This window comes from Acipenser ruthenus, chromosome 1 (assembly GCF_902713425.1).
Source record: "Acipenser ruthenus chromosome 1, fAciRut3.2 maternal haplotype, whole genome shotgun sequence".
NCBI classification, from domain to species: Eukaryota; Metazoa; Chordata; class Actinopteri; order Acipenseriformes; family Acipenseridae; genus Acipenser; species Acipenser ruthenus.
In genome coordinates, this window is record NC_081189.1 from 29,362,072 (window position 1) to 29,378,604 (window position 16,533).

Here is a 16,533-nt window from a genome sequence, read left to right on the forward strand (position 1 = left end):
AGAGTATGAATCAAGTGATTTGACAAACCAAGCCCTCAGGACATACTGTGTGTTTAATGAGCTATTTTATGTAGACTTAGTAGATACTTTACGTTGAACTTACGCATAGCTGATGCAAAGCAACTCTGATCCCCTGGCAAGAGCATTAAAAAATGTTGCCTAATGAATTTCCATTGAAAAAAATATGTTGACCATGTATGTGTCTTTCATATAAGAAAGTGTGATACGTACCTTTAAAGTAATATAGAACTTACTGTTAGGTTTACAACTTTACTTTTTTTAACATTGCCCCCATTTGAAAAAATATATATTTGTTTTAAATGTCCTCAATCCTAAATCCGTTTTGAGCAGTTATTTTCATATATCATGTTGGGGTCTTGCCATGAATATGACTTCTCAGACATCATCTCAGACCCCATCCGGTCCAGAGATGTTAATGCACTCCAGTATTAATAATGTCCGTCATCAAAGTGTCCGTGTGGCTGCTGTATGGTTTAGCAGGTAGTATTCTTGCATTGTTCATTGTTCTTCACTGGTGGGGGCCTGCTTCAGCATCTCATTGCATTTTTCAATGTGCTGGATTTTAGAATTTGTACTACATGGTTTGAATGGTTCCCTTTCATGGATATTAATAAATCTGTTCATGCAGTTGTTTACCCCCTACAGGTTGTAAAGTATACGGATGGCAAACCAATAAAAACTCTGTGAAGATCCATGACAGTTTCATATAAATGAAATTAATATGACTGGTCAAGACTGATTTATCACCCAGGAAATACAAATACCAAAACAATCTTGATTATGTCGAAAAGATACTGCAGGAATACATAAAACACAGCAGGCAGCAACAGTATGTCATTTGTTTTTTTGTAAACCCTTTTTTAATGGGGTCTGGGCTAGGTGATTTACATTATTTGTATGGAGAATTTCACCCTGCTAATACTATACATATTGACCTGATTAATGAATGTAGGTGATATAAATTCTGTTCCAAACAGTAGATCTGCCTCTTTGCTTGGTTTATTGATATTTTCTTGAAATCCCATATTACAGAATTCAGTAGTCATCTTTAATTTGCAATATTGGAATCGATTATGCTTAATGTATATTGCTGACTTAAGTGTAAATTACTTTCCCATGCTTCTGTTTGTCATAAGTAAAGTCAGATATTCTCAAATGTTTTTTGTAAGATAATATGGACATGCCTACATAAATAATTACTACCGTTTTGCTCACATTTTTTCACATTGATTTTATTTCAGTTTGACACCTGTTAAACTGATTTAGATCTTCATCAGCATAGTTCAAGATTGTATTGGTCTTGTGGGAACCTCCTTTAGGCAGGTCTGTGGCTGCTACTAATCGCAATAGTTTTTAACAGACACAGCACAAAACCAGTTATACCTTTGTTACTCAATGACAAGCCTGTAGGATTATCCTGTTTCTTTCAACTGAGACTCAGTACTGGTGTTCCTTGAAGATTACAGACAAACTATCCACTCTGTACGGCCGAATCCACTGAAATAATTAACTCAAACTTGGAGGAACTGTTTTACTCTAGATTTTTGCTAGATCATACACAATTGACTGTAATCCATTGTAAATTATTTGGCTTAATAGCATTTTGTTGAACTGTGTTTTTGTATCTTGTGCCTGTGTCTTTTAAGAACTTGTCTGGGGCTTTGGGGACAGAAGGTCAAATTACCTGCTGGGATTAAATCAGGTGAACAAGTAGGGGATTTTCCTGAATGCTGTTGTACTATACCACATGTTTTGCCAATTAAGATAGGTTACAAGAGATTTCTTCCAACCCTTTTAAATCAGATGCTTTTGCACAAATAAAACCAATGGGTCATGATAAGAGTAGAAAAAAGCAATATGAGCCAAGATGTGAGTTCTTCCAGTTGCTGCTCAACTGTGGACTCATCCTATTTGACCTTGTGCTTTAGTCCAATCCAGCTGGCTAACAGCAGGACCCAATCGGAAACAATTAATATATCTCACTTGGAGACTATACTGAGTAAAAAAAAAAAAAGTGCTGTAATAACCAGAAATAAGCTCTCAGATTGTAATAGTTGCCAGACTCCTTTGCTTTTGTCATAAGTGATTATTGATAAGCAGCTGTTTATTACATAATAATGGAACATTTGATGAAGATAATGGGACAGCAGTTTCCAGTATAATATTATAGACTGCTGTATGTAGCGAATGGAAGAGCATGACAGATAAGATTAATACATTTATTTTATTTAAAATGTACAATTCAGACAAGACACACAACTGAAAGCAGCAGCGTTTCCTACACACCTGTTATTTATTTTTTATTTTTATTGTTTTAGAGTGCTTAATTATTTTAATACAGATTTTTTCCTCAATTTAGAATGTCCAACTATCTTCCCTCACCACAGCGATTCCCCACAGGGCTCAGGAGAACTGAAGCTCACTGGACATCCTCTGATCCCACAACCAAGCCATTTGCATCCTTACACCCTGGAACTCGAGATAGAGGACGTCAGCGAGCTACCGGCCTCTGGAGGACAAAAGCCAGCCCTGCAGGTGTACAGTATACTTGAGCTCACCAGGCCAGTAGTCCACAGTAGTGTAACGATGTAAAAAAAATTACCAGCGGGTGTTAAAAATGCTAAATAGTAGTCCCAAGCTGTCCCAGTGAATTAATTGGGAACCATATGGCTCCCCTTGTTATAGGATGGACAACATATTAGATCTGGAAGTTTATTCTGCACACTGAACTATGTTTTTGTAAGCTGAGTCGCCCTAGTCCAATAAATATGCTGTTTGGTCATTAACTCTCCATCTGGCTCATGCAAATGAATATAGCTCAGGAAAATTGACAACCGGTGGTTGTCTTCCAATCCCACCACAAAGCCAGTTGCTACCTTATACCCAGGAGCCTGACAGCTGATGTTGATGACGTACAAGCCCCAGGAGAATGAAGGCCAGCCCTGTAGGTGTTCCCTCAAGCTCAGTGTGCCTAGCCAGTAGATGCTACAGTATCATGCTGAGGTGAAACAGTCACTACTAATTTCACCTCCCCAACCCAGGCCATTGATAATGCTCTCTTAGGGATACCCATAGCATTTTAAACCTCCATGGAAATCTTAAGAATTGTAGAGTGTTTGTAGGCAAGTAGACAAACACTGACAGACATTGTTTTCACAAATTCTCTCTCATGAATTTTGGTTGTTAAAGTTGTTTTTGTGAAACACCTCTCGGAACTGCCTTGCATGTCAGAATACTTTACAGATGCTTAAATCCCTATAGCACTTTTTTTTTGTTCATTTCCAGGCGCAATACTTTCTTTGATTTTTAACTGGTACCAGACTATGAGTGTTTCTACACTGCAGAACTGATTTAACTGAATGTATCACTTTGATTGGCTATCTGAGGGAGAGCACAGTACCTGTTTGCTTTTGGCATCATGCTAGTTCCCATGATTAAAACAAACCAAAACTACACACCCTCTGACTTATCAGCTGATAATGACTAATGCAAAGAACAAATTCCATCAAAGTTACATGCACGCAATTCAATTCTAAAAAACTGCTACCATTTAGACCTCTCAGATAGAGACTGTTGATAAATTGTGTGGTGGTTTTGTGTCCCCTGGGGTCTGAATATGAGTTGAAAAGCATGAAAGGCTTGTTAATTAGCCCTCTGCGTTCTTCTTAGCACCTTCCACACTTAAACTACCTGGATTTGCTCCCTTGAGTTGTTTGTCTTTTTGCAGACATACACAGATACAGAGTAGTTGTGCATTGCTTTAATGAGGACAGCAACACGTTTGTCTGTATGAGGAGAGTTATCTTGACTACTCATCCAGCTAGAGGGGTAATAGGCTTTCCGTGCACAGCCTCTGCCATTAAACAGTTTATTTCTAGCTTCAGTAGTTCAGTACAACCCAGCAAAACACATTAAGTGATGATTATAAAATGAAAGGTCTACATCCTAGCTACTAGATGAAGCTGTAGAGCCTTGTAATAGAATGGGTAAATTAATCAAATGCAAGAAGACACGTTACTTGCTTTTTTGTTTGTTTAAAAAATAAAAATAGATAATGTAATGTGTGTAGGGGGCTGTTTTACTGAACTGAAGTTTCAATACTCCATTTGTTACGAGTACCCCCAAGGAGGATTCATGTTTCACTTTAGATTACAGGACAAGAAGGTATTGTAGACAAAAAACAAACCCCTCCCAGCCCTGAATTAACCAACGAGGACGTCCTATAAAAAAAACAAAAAACCTACCATTCAAGTTCAACCGTGAAATGTAGTGTTGCTGCAGTATATCTACAGAATCAAATGTGGTACAATGTCTTGTGAATGTACTATTGTACTAAGATAATACTATTTGGTGAACCACTGATGGATTGCTTATTAAAATATTTAGTTTATATTAGGGCTGTCAAGCGATCTAAAAAGTCACAGCTGTTTGGTAGTGCACAGAGATGCTCGACAGAAGAGCCGTTTGAATAAAATGTTTTACCTGACCAGTTTGTGGAGGGGAGTAGAGATACGCCCCTGAGAAAAGCCTTAAAAAGAATGGTGAGCGAGAAGCCTCAAATGACTTTCTTAGCAGTACGTGAGAGAAGAATGCAGGGACACACTTCCTGATTATTGTTATTATATGTTTATTTAGCAGACGCCTTTATCCAAGGCGACTTACAGAGGCTAGGGTGTGTGAACTATGCATCAGCTGCAGAGTCACTTACAACAATGTCTCACCTGAAAGACGGAGCACAAGGAGGTTAAGTGACTTGCTCAAGGTCACACAGTGAGTCAGTGAGTGATCCAGGATTTTGCCACCACCACCCTCTTGCTCTGTATAAGATTATTCACCCATCTAAATACAGTATTTCTATCTTTTACCTGCTTTATTCCCCTGTGCCCCTTTCCCTTGTATACCTCTCCCCAAGACCCTGAAAAAGAACCCCAGACCCCTGTGCAAGTGATGTTTTTACCAGCACCTAAATCTGCTCACATTTTCTGTAATAAGAAGAAACGACAAACCTAGAAGGGGGGTTTACATACTGAACATGTATGTTATTGTTTAGTTTTTAGTTAGTATGCATTTTTTTTATTTACCTCTCCTATATACCAAATATAAATTGTAGACTGTATTTTATTTAGAATATATTCAAAAAAACAGGATGACAAGTCGAACGGTTCAGTTGTAATAACCCCAGATGACCATGATTGATGTAAGTGAAATTGGAACGCTTCTGTTCTATCATTCTAAACTCGTACAATGTCATTGTAACACCATTTATAAAATAGTGCACTTTAATAGTACGTCATGAGTGACATCCAAAATATTAGCATAGCCATCCTTAATTTCCATACGATAACTTCCACCGGCACGACACTGAAATCGTAAACCTGTGTCATGGTAAAAAAAAAAAAAAAAAAAAAAAAGGACTGGGCCAAGTGGATTTTATTTTTAGGATTAATAGCGTTGCTATCATAGCGGGCTACCTCTGTTTTAGTTGTAAACAATGAGAACCACAGCACATCATAGGCTGATAATTAAGCTTTAATTGTTTCCTCCACACCCAGATTGTTTTTAAACATGATTACTAACCCTTTCAACTTGGTGTACCAAACAGATCAAAATCCTGAGTTCACTTGAGAGAAAGAAAAAAACTTGAATCTGCTCTTCAGGATAGACTAGTTTCTATTGACCTTGACAACAAATCAAACAAGCCAGATAACAACAAGGCTACTGGTACGCCATTCCTTAGAGGTCTTCATGGTTACAATACAGTCATAAGTCAACAGAGATAAATGACTTGATAGCAGAGGTCACATATGGTGTCAAAACAGTATAAAACATGGCACTCCAAGCCAAAGAAACTCAGTTTGGACTGAGGTAAAACTAAGAAGACAAGCAGACAATTATTCATAACCTTCGCTAGTGTTAAACAGTAATACAGATGAAGGCATCATATTTATGTACTGTCCTGGGTTTATTTTAGTTTTACTGTACACATTTCTCCAGCAACAGCAGCTTCCCTTTTTATTGATATTTGAGTATTTTAGATTCTTGTTCCTGAACAGTGTGCATTTTTTTAATAGAGAGACGCATTTTCATTTATACTGCAAAACTACTTACAAATTACCCATGTGATAGGAAAACAGTATGCAACAATGTATTATTGGTTCACAATCACACACATAGCTGGAATCTTTGTAGAAAATACAGTGGGTCCTATAACGATGGACCCTGGTACTGGGATAGGCATTGTAATTGAAACTATTAACTATATACATTTAAAAAAAATACCCTGGTAGTGCATTTCTTCTCAGAACCAAACCTCCATTCAGAATTCTACCCTGAATCCCTGCAGAAGATACCTCATCCTCAGGGGGATTATGAGACTATGAGAAGTTTAATCAGCATTATATTCCGCTAAAAAACAATCAACATCAACTCTACACAGAAAGTATAAACAACAAAGTTGTTAAAACAATCATATGAATATGTCCATAAGAATAAACAATCCAACATTGTAAAATAACAAACTTAAAAAAAAAGAATTTAACCCAAAATAAACAGGAATATATTTTCTATCTATGTTTTAAATGTATTATGAGTGCAACTGTAAAAAAAATAAAAATAAATAATAATTAGGGTACCCGTCACATTGTTGACCTCTGACCTAAGATGGCTGTCATATTGGGATCATGTGAGTTTTTGGTTTCCGGATCAGAAAGACCTAACTCTTTACACTAGGACGTTCAGGCTTTTCAACCCACACCCCAATGGATTCTTGTAAGTGTAGTCCTGTTGTGAAAGGTACCTGAGACAGGTCTGTGTTGTGATGTGAGTTGAAAAGCCTGAACTGTCTTAAACTGTCCTGGTATACATTGAGTCATACCATAACCCTAGGTTATGCTTTGTTTTTGTTAAAAAATGAATTATTATTATTATTATTTATTTCTTAGCAGACACCCTTATCCAGGGCGACTTACAAGATATCACATTATTTTTACATACAATTACCCATTTATACAGTTGGGTTTTTACTGGAGCAATCTAGGAAAAGTACCTTGCTCAAGTGTACAGCAGCAGTGTCCCCACCGGGGATTGAACCCACAACCCTCTGGTCAGGAGTCCAGAGCCCTAACCACTAACCACTACTCCACACTGCTGAATCATCAATTCTCCACACAACACAGCCCAAATAATGTAGGCCCAGATTATCTAGAGTTGATACAGGCTGAATTGAGCAAATAATACTTCATAGTGTTACTCAAGACAGACAGGCTAACAGATCCTTTCATAGACTGTCAGATTCTGATACTCTCAGTAACTTGTTCTAAAGAATGTCTAAACCAAATATGTGTTTCTCTAGGTATGTAGCCAAATAAGAGACTACAAAACTGTGTGACATTAAGAACTATATTATTTGATTAGCTATGTCTAAGTGATCATATCAGGTTAATTAATTTAGGCTTGGATTTTAGAAGTTTAGAAAAAAGAGCAATGGAATACCTGTTATTAAGCCATATAAATCTGCCAGTAATCAAGTAAAGTGTTGAAAAGACCCAAAAGCATAGGTGGAATCTTTATTACATATGTTTATTTGTTGTAATAAAAGCCATGTTGAGATTTCTTGTCATTGGAATTGGGAGTGCAAGGGGACTTGACAATGTCATTCATCTTGAACACTTACACTGTGAAAAAAATGGTTGTGGATGCCACAGTTTCTGCTACAAATATACTTATTTTATATCTTGTGTCTGTGTTTTTCAAGCTTAGAAACAGCACTGTCAAATTTTGATTGTTTACCAACAAGTATATATCCTGTTTGAAAAACTCTTCAAGATTGCCTTCATACTCAGTACACAGGTGTATTCTACGATTCTCTACGATTGTCTTTTCACATTTACATTTTACTTCATGTTAACAAATCATTCAGTCTAATATGGCACAGATTGTGCTACTGGATATGCTTTGTTGCCAGCAACAAAGAAGTGGAGCATAGTAACCTCAGGTGTAATGAATTCAATCTGCTGCTTGCATCTGTCTGTTATTCTGCCTGTGTTGATCTAATATCAATGGAAAGCAGGGCTGCTCATGCTTGATAAATGTCCCTTGTTTTATACAGATTTCACTTTGTTGCTTGTGAGGGGTTGAATTGTCATAGTTCATAATTTGGAATATGAAACTGCCCATGACATCAAACACTCAATCAAAAAGTATAAGGTAAAACTAGAAGAAACAACGGGCTATATTTTCAAAGTATTTACTCCAGTCTTTAATTAACTAATTCATTTTTTGCATGGAGAAAAACACCTGTTAATATGACAAACAACTAAATAATGTAATACAAAGTCTCCTAAGCAACCATGAGTTGTTTGTTTCTCACTTGGTAACATTAATATGATTTATTTGTCTGTTAAAAAAGAAGTTAATTAGACAGGAGTAAACATTTTCAAAATATGGCCCTTATAATGTAATCAGCATCATTTGTTACAAAGGATCATGGAATGAATACGGGTAATTCAAGCCAGAATTCAAAATGAACTACTTCAGAACTGAGTGGAAGTGCATAAGATATTCAGGTGTTATTCCTACAGTATTCAGTCGGAATTCATTATGAATTTGTGGACATTATTTTTGGAATAAACAAACGTAATCAACACTTCATCTTAAATAGTAATTTTCTGTTAGATGTATAAAGGTTATCATACATATCAAAAATACAGAGACGCCACTCTACATACTGCCACACTTGAATATTTATTTGATTGAATGTTGCCATTTTTTATAGTCTAACTTAACCATATGGAACTAAGACATGAATTACAGTATAAGGCCTTGCTTGAATATTATTATTTGTTTATTTAGCAGACGCCTTTATCCAAGGTGGCTTACAGAGACTAGGGTGTGTGAACTATGCATCAGCTGTAGAGTCACTTACAATTACGTCTCACCTGAAAGACGGAGCACAAGGAGAATAAGTGACTTGCTCAGGGTCACACAATGAGTCAGTGGCTGAGGTGGGATTTGAACCGGGGACCTCCTGGTTACAAGCCCCTTTTCTTTAACCACTGGACCACACAGCCTCCTATGATAACAGTAGATAATCTGATTTTCGATGAGCTCCTCTCTCGTTATACACAAAAATAGATACACTAACACTATTACCCAAATATAATTCTATTCACTTTGTCTATTCCCTTCATTCTAACCTTGTTTCCATGGAGGCATCCTGTCTAATCAAATGATAAAAAAAAAAGCAGAGAACTCCAAGGACAAGAGTGCTCGTTGTCGGCACTTTTTTCCGAGCAGGAGTTTAAAAAAAAGATTTTAAACTGCGGGAATAACAAACAGAATACCTGAGCACTGTAAATTCTGAAACACACTAAAAGTACAAAATAGTGTTTCCACAGGTTACGCTTACAAGCTTATTAGGTAGGCGTGAAGTAAGCTGTTCCTGACTCCTCGCTCGCCTATGTCTTGCTGCACATACAATATGAGTCACTAGCAGCTACACAGTTCAGCTTTATGATTTGTTTGTCTTTGCCAAGACCAAAATGCTATTAAAGTGGAGCAGGAGGAGTGGGCAGAAAAACTGTGGGGAAGAGGAGTTGGAGGAGGAACCGGTTAATACACAGCAAGAAATAAAGCTCTCCAATGCTATATGAGTAATACAGCCTTGTCAGTCTGAACTCTCCATGTTTACTGCACTTTACTATAACCACTGTAGCATTAATAGCACAGAATATACTTGAACCCTGTACCTTTGTTTAGCACTTTCATGAAAGTCTCTTTTATCTTATCTTACCAGGTACTTAAAAATTAAATTGTCAATGTGGTTATGGATTTTAAACTTTCTTACTTTTTCAGCTGTGCTTACAAGGTATACAAATGTAATAATATTAATATAAGCTAACCTTTAACCAGATATTGTCTTGTGGTCTGGATCAGCACGCTTTGGCATGATGCTGGGATGCCAGAATCACCGTCGAGCCCTCTTGAGGTGTCGTGGGCTAGTCGACGAAACACCGATGATGGAAGGTGCCCACTTGAAGACCCCAGAGATGTACTCTACTTAGCTCAATCCAGACGGTGGTCATGCTGATGCGCTGAGAGACTGCACTGTGTTTGATCCCCGGAGCCAGCATCGCAGCCGTTGTGTGTGCTGATGCGCTAGGGAGGCAAAATAAGCTGATCCCTGGAGCCAGCATTACACGTCAGCCATCAACATCAGGCAGAAGGATATCTACATCATCAGATGGAAGGAAACGCAAATGGATGGAGACACAGATGGAGCACATTAGTTTACTGTAAAGCTATATCTTAGTTTGTGCTTATCTTAATGACAGCTGAGTTCAAATCAGCATGTTTTAACATCTACTCATATGTAATGGAAATCTTGAGGAATATAACATATAGCCTGCATTCTGAAATATAATTATTGGGGCAGCAGTGTGGAGTAGTGGTTAGGGCTCTGGACTCTTGACCGGAGGGTCATGGGTTCAATCCCAAGTGGGGGACACTGCTGCTCTACCCTTGCGCAAGGTACTTTACCTAGATTGCTCCAGTAAAAACCCAGCTGTATAAATGTGTAATTGTATGTAAAAATAACGTAATTGTATGTAAAAAATAATGTGATATCTTGTAACAATTGTAAGTCACCCTGGATAAGGGCGTCTGCTAAGAAATAAATAATAATAATTGTTTCTCAATCAGAATGTGCCAAGCTGTTTACAGTGGATTGTTGATTGTTGTTAACAAATAATTCCATATATTCTCCATTGCACATGCATTCACTATATAGGTCTCAAATGTGTAGACAAGAACACTACATTTCAATATCTGGATTCAAACACAGGCATTCAGAGGTTCCAAGATATGAAAGGGTGCCAGCTAGACCCCAAGAGTAATACATTTTTTATGTCCAAGATCCTAACCAAAAATCATACATTTTACTGACTTGCACTGTCATGTTGTCAGAAATTGTTGAGGCTATGTAGGTTCTGCTCACACCTTGTTTTTTATATATAAAGGCTAGGGTGGAGATGACAATAATTTTACAGAGAGAGTAATGTAATAACATAGCCATTCAAAACACTTACTTTGTTTGGCAGATTTGAAACACTTTGCATATTTTGAATGCCACCTTTCAGAGCTTTTAGACATTGCTGTATTTTATTGGTCATGAATATTTTTGCATTTGTAATTTTTCATGCTGGTTTGAGATTAGATTTTGCAGGAGTTCTAGGCTAGTACTGTGGAGTTTTGTGTTTGGGTCAATCGAAAAGACTCCAGTGTTTGTTACTATTCATGTCTTTTGACAAATGGGATTACATATTTCAGACCTTGTGAAAACACAGTATTTTAAGGAGATTCAATGGTTAACATTTTGAATAATGAACAATAATGAAGTATGTGCCCATAGCCTTTTAAAATAGGTGTGCATGACTCACAGTCATAGACATTTGCTAATAATCTGGGTAAGTTTAATTAGTAATTACATAGTAAACAGTGAATTGGAGGATTAAATTACACTTTGCCTAAATCCACAGACTTCTTTATTGTTGGTATATCATCTTATGTTGTCTTCCGTCCTATTTTCAAATTGCTTGTTGTTCAGACTTTGATTCTTGAGTGTGGGTGTGGGTGTGTATTAATATCAATGTGCAGTCAAAATTTGAGAAAATGTCCCCACAAAGGTAGTAACTCCTGAATAAACTACGTTGTGGGGATGTCCCCACGTCGTAAAACACCTTTTTAAGAACTAAATATGCCTTTAAATGAATAAATAAATAAATAAATAAATAAATAAATAAATAAATAAATAATTAATAATAATAATAATAATAATAATAATATTTAGTTTGTTGTCGACTTTCACCGTGTGGAGTTTTGTCTGACTGGAGTTAGAAATAGTAAATAAAAATACAGTGAGAGTCAATGAGAAGTCCCCACAAATATAGGAATGCAAACCTGTCCGTGTGTGACCTGTTTTGTTTGTAACTTCACTAAAGGTGAAGGCCCAGCCTTTGTTTGACTCTTCATTTTGGCCTTTGTGCCAGTTTGTTACTGTTACTGTTACTGTTTTTGTGTTTGTTTTGTTAAATACATGTGCTCTTTAATGCTTGAACTGCAGCTTTTGTTCCTGGGTCTCTTTCTTGACGGTAACCAGCCTGGGTCGTGTCATCTAATAGCTGTATAAAACATATAACTTTAATGCTTTTATAGTGGCATGTAATGGAATTCACATAGACTTTGAAACTGATGATCCATGTGTTGCTCAAGCACTGCATTTCAGGCTTCAGTCATTACCAGGCCTACATTTACTAAACAGTAAAATATGTATTGTAGCAGGTAGGACATTACGAACCTGGGAAGGTGGCTTAGCCTTTACTAATTAGATTAGTGATTAATTATCACCTGATTGCTTTTACCTTTAAAACACCAGGTCTGGTTGTATTTAGTTTCTTTAATCCTCTCCTCCTGGTCTGCTGTGTTTTCCGATCGGAGTTCCATCTGAGGCTTGGTAAGTTGGCTGCGCCGCTTCACCCAGTGCAATTTCATTTTATTGCTTAATGGTTTGTTTGTTTTAATGTGCTTTTTAATCTTGCCTCCTGTTTAGGATGGGCGTGGCTGTTTGTGTGCATCGTCTGGAGGTATTGCTTGTATTTTATATACATATTATTATTATTTATTTCTTAGCAGACGCCCTTATCCAGGGCGATTTACAATTGTTCCAAGATATCACATTATTTTTACATACAATTACTTTATTTTTTACATATTATTTTTTACATACAATTACCCATTTATACAACTGGGTTTTTACTGGAGCAATCTAGGTAAAGTTCCTTGCTCAAGGGTACAGCAGTAGTGTCCCCCACCTGGGATTGAACCCACGACCCTCCGGTCAAGAGTCCAGAACCCTAACCACTACTCCACACTGCTATCATGAGTAATTCATATTTTTTCAATGCGTAAAACATCCAATACACAGGGTTTTAGTAAAATCATTCATATCAACCCAAATAGGAATCTGCTACAAATGTGAGCCTTGGACCAAGAACTAAACAAAATAGCATTTAATGGTCAACATGACTGAAACAAACCACATCATTGCATATAAAATGGGTTTTATTTAATGAAAAGCTTGTCTTCCTAATTGTGAACGATTGGTTTGTTGAAAGGTACTACAACCCCAGATGATATTTCTAAGAATTTGGTGGCAAATGGTGCAGTTTAAAAGCAAGTGGTGGTATCTCTCAAACCAGAGACACTGCTGCTTGATTTTATTTTGGCTGCTTGTTTCTAAAATAGAGAAAGAGAGAGAGCTCTTAAAAGAGGTAAGTTTTAATGTGAATGGAGGATAAACTGTGGGTTGATAACTCCAGTTCCATTGGGAGGAAGTATCAGTACCGAATCAGGTGGTCATTATTGGTAATTACAAGCTTTTTAGAAACCACACCGTGATACAGCTCCTCAGAAACCAAACTGATTACCAGTAAGGGATAATAGAATAGATTTGTAACCATTTATACCACTGGGGAACTATAATGTGCGACTTTATACAATGTAAAGCGTGTTGTACAGTAAGTAGGCACAGCATAAAAGCAAAGCAAGTAATTTAGATGTGAGCATTCAAAAGCACATACAGTACATTAGGAAATATGAACCCCCCATTTCTTGTTAGAATTGCCATAGGTCAACTGTTAATAGGACTAAAGGTTAATGTTTAGTTTTTATAACCACTAAAATCTGAAATAATTAACATTTTTAAATATATATTATATATCACAGAAGTTAATTAAATCCAAGCTCCCCCCCCCACCCAAAAAAAAACAACTTGTAACCCAAGTAGGTTTTTCTGAAGGTACACATGTCCCGTTTACATTTCTCCATAAATCTGGAGAACTGCTTATCCAATTCTCACGAATCTTGGTATTGGCATTATTTAGCTTAAATTATTGCGAGGCAAAATGTGTTGTGATAATAATTTCTAATATTTATCAACTATGTCATTTATGGCGAACACTGACGTGGATTTTTGCCTTCAAATTCATGTTCAGCAATGGTCGTTCGAATATTCAGCTAGTTCCTCCACCACACTAAATAAAATAATAATTACTCCATAATAATAATACCAGCAGAATTTCACCACTGGATATACTGTATAATTACCTAAATCAATATACCTTTTTATTAACCCTTGGCAATAATACAGTAGATGTTAAGTGGCTAACTATGTCTTGTGAGGTAAATATTTACTCAAGCAACATAAAAGGTTGATATCATGTGGTCTATTCACTCACAAAGCATTTTACAAAGCATATACATTCACTAATGAAAAGGATGTACTGGCTTCAGAATAACCTTTTTTATACAAACAACACAATCGTCTGACATATATTTGTGTTGAGAACAGCATCTCAACATGCAAAATGATTGTTAATAAAAGGTTTTATACAAATAAAAAATACAAATAAACACACAAAGACATGAAATTACACAACTCATCTTCAGAAAAAAAAAAATTGTGCATGAAGTCCCGGTACTACATCTGGTGAGCTTTAAAAGTGACTCTTTGTCAAACAAAGTAAGTCAACTTCATTGCTCTGATGTATGATTTAATTGAGAGTGACAAGAGACGTACTCTTTCCATTAGAATGCGAGTTGGAGGTATTGTTTTCTTACACTTAGGTTAGAAGTGAGTCATATGAAGATCTTGTATGACTTCTCACAACGAGTTCAACTTCCTCCCGGTTCTGTATTGTATGTTACTTGTATGTCACTGCCTTTAGTGTTGATTCATTTATTTATTTTTAAACTAATCCCGAAGTAGTATCTGTGAAGACAAGTACAGTGCAGTAAAAACACTGTGACGCAATTTGGAAAGCCCAATTCTTTTTTATTTGAACCCGGCTCACTTCTGCCACCCCCGCGCTGTCTCACGAGAGACGAAGACGGACACACGCGTCCTCTGAAACGTGTGCCGTCAGCTTCTTTTCACTCTGCATGCAAGCACCTCAGAGCTACAGCGTCGGAGGACTGCACAGCTCTGGGCAGCTTACAGGCAGACCTGCAGGCACCCAGCCAGTCTACAGGGGTCGCTGGTGCACGGTGAGCCAAGGACACCATGGCCGACCTAAGCCCTCCCCACCCAGGCGGCACTCTGCCCATTGTGCACCGCCACCTGGGAACTCTTGTCCACGCTCGGCAGTGGAATAGCCTGGACTTGAACCAGCAACCTCCAGGCTATAGGGCGCATCCTGCACTCCACGCCGAGTGCCTTTACCAGATGCGCCACCCCTGTATTCCTCAGGTTTTGACTGAAGTTGGCTAAACCAAGAGTTTTTTGTTATATTGCTCCTGCCTTTAGAATTATATTCCTTTGATTTTTATGGAGATGCAGTTTTTGGCCTCTTTTGGCCTAAATGGACAATATATAAATATGTGATTTTGTTATTAACATGTACTGTATTATATATGCCAGAGTTTTGGACACAATAACTTTGTAATATAGAATAATTACACAATTAATGCTGCAAAATGGCTGACTTTTAATGGTGTTAAAAGTACTAACTTACATTTAGAGATTAAGTGAATACTGACACATCTCTTTAGTAAAGAGGGGAAAAGTTGTTTAATACAAGCTCAAGCTTCCATACCACATTATCACATTTGTTGAAGGTCTTGCATTTCGTTGTATTTTTTGCCTAATGAAATATACAGTAACCATGGACAGTTTTAGTACTGTATGGTCTCCTTTTTCCCCCTGTGCAAACTTGATGATATCTATTCGGCTGCCTGACCTATCTTTTCACCCAACAAGTAATTTCAACAAAAGATTCATCTCCCTTTAATTAAGTTCTTGCCAGCACCCTTTAAAAAAACAGGGAGTAATTAGAGCCTCTTTACCAGTAACACTGGCCTAACACAACAGCAAGACAGCGCAACATTCAGGGAAGGACTGTATGAGTCATTCAACCTACCATCCTTACAGAGGTAATAACTCACCCTCAAACATGCACATTCTTCAGCACACTGCTGGGAAGCAGGAACTATGAGCAAGAGCATAGTCTGTAAAAATGACATATTTTACTAACTAATGAATCAAAAATAAACCTGCAGATGTGAATCTATAGGTCTTATTTATTTTATCTTTGCTACTTGTTTTGAGCTTGAAATTACTTGTATTTATTATATACTATACAGGTTCGTCCATGCTGTGCATTACCAGCCATTCACGTAATGAATATCATTCTGAAACACTGTCCTTAATGCCTAGTAAAACCTGATGTGGTAGAAATTATTTCTAGAATTTAAAATAATAATTATCATTTATTTTTGTAAAATAATAGTTTCTGATTCATCTTTATTTTTATATAGAGCTTTACAAGGATAAAAACATGAATACATATTACAAAAAGTAACAATACGCAGTAAAAATTAACAGAATACAAACTAAAAAAAAATCATTAAAACAAGCAAGAAAAGGGTAAGAAAACATTTAAAGATATATAAGCTAGAAGT